The 1,113-nt window shown below is 42.2% G+C and overlaps 1 protein-coding gene across 1 annotated transcript in view; it reads right to left on the reverse strand.

The window, feature by feature from the left end:
- The window catches only part of adamts10 (ADAM metallopeptidase with thrombospondin type 1 motif, 10), a 46,018-nt gene extending 45,186 nt beyond the window's left edge, over positions 1–832 (reverse strand). Inside the window, exon 1 of the mRNA XM_077585132.1 lies at positions 686–832. The gene's annotated coding sequence lies outside the window, so the exon portion shown is untranslated. The remainder of the gene's footprint in view (positions 1–685) is intronic.
- Between the last annotated feature and the right edge of the window lie 281 nt (positions 833–1,113).

The raw sequence follows: 1,113 nt of genomic DNA on the forward strand, positions 1-1,113 counted from the left end.
GGAAGCCCGGTTCGAACCCCCGACCTTAAAATGTTAAGCAGAACCAATCACCCACTGTAACTGATCTAATCAATCCCAATATTTGTATAACATAATATCTGCAAATATTGTCTCAAGATAATGCATGTAAATATGGGTACACAATATTTAAGACACACAATAATGACTTAATAATTGATCAAACAGTCAATCATAATCATGAAGCTCCAAGTTCTTCCCCCAGCTGGTTTCCCCCTCACATGTGTACCTGACGTCAGCTGGTGGTCACCTTTGTCTGTCTGTCTGTCCGTCCGTCTCTCTCTCTCTCTCTCTCTCTCTCTCTCTCTCTCTCTCTCTCTCTCTCTCTCTCTCTCTCTCTCTCTCTCTCTCTCTCTCTCTCTCTCTCTCTCTCTCACTCACTCACACACATACACGCGCGCTCGCGCGCGCACACTCACACTGACTGTCATTAAGGCAACTAGGAGACAGTAATTCAGAGAAAAAGAGTGAATTGAATAAATAATCATCAATGTGCTAGCTAGCCTTAGTGACATTTTAATGTAGCACAACTAAACAAAAAATAAAAACAATCAAAACACTCTGTAGGAAACACTAGAAATCAGGAGAATGAGCTTCTAAAATCTGTGTCATTTGAGCGGGTTTTGAGTCTTTGCGCCAGAAGAGTACCTGGGCTTGCTGACCTTACCTCTCCGTGTCCTCGGCACAAATTTCCGCTGCGCTCGCTGTCTATGAACCGTCTCCTTTCACCGTCTCAGAGCGGAGGAGGCGCCGGCGGTTGACTGAGCTGAGCTGAGGAGACTTGACTCCTTCTCTGTCACCCCAGCAGCACCACAGAGCCTTCTTAAATTAGCTATAATGCTACACCTCTACTTCCGGTTGAAATTAGAAAATAAAATCATTCAGGAAGTAATACGTAGCAGTTCAATATGGTTACTGTACTTGGGATACACTGTATTTGGCGGTACGTTTTCTTTCCACACAGCACCCCTTTTCCTGTTGTTCATACTGTCCAATTATTATCTTATATAACAGCCCCATAAAATACTTGCCATTTTGCTCCTATTAAAAAATAATTTAATATGAATGATAAGGATAATTAGTATTGATAACAAT

This window comes from Vanacampus margaritifer, chromosome 13 (genome assembly GCF_051991255.1).
Source record: "Vanacampus margaritifer isolate UIUO_Vmar chromosome 13, RoL_Vmar_1.0, whole genome shotgun sequence".
NCBI classification, from domain to species: Eukaryota; Metazoa; Chordata; class Actinopteri; order Syngnathiformes; family Syngnathidae; genus Vanacampus; species Vanacampus margaritifer.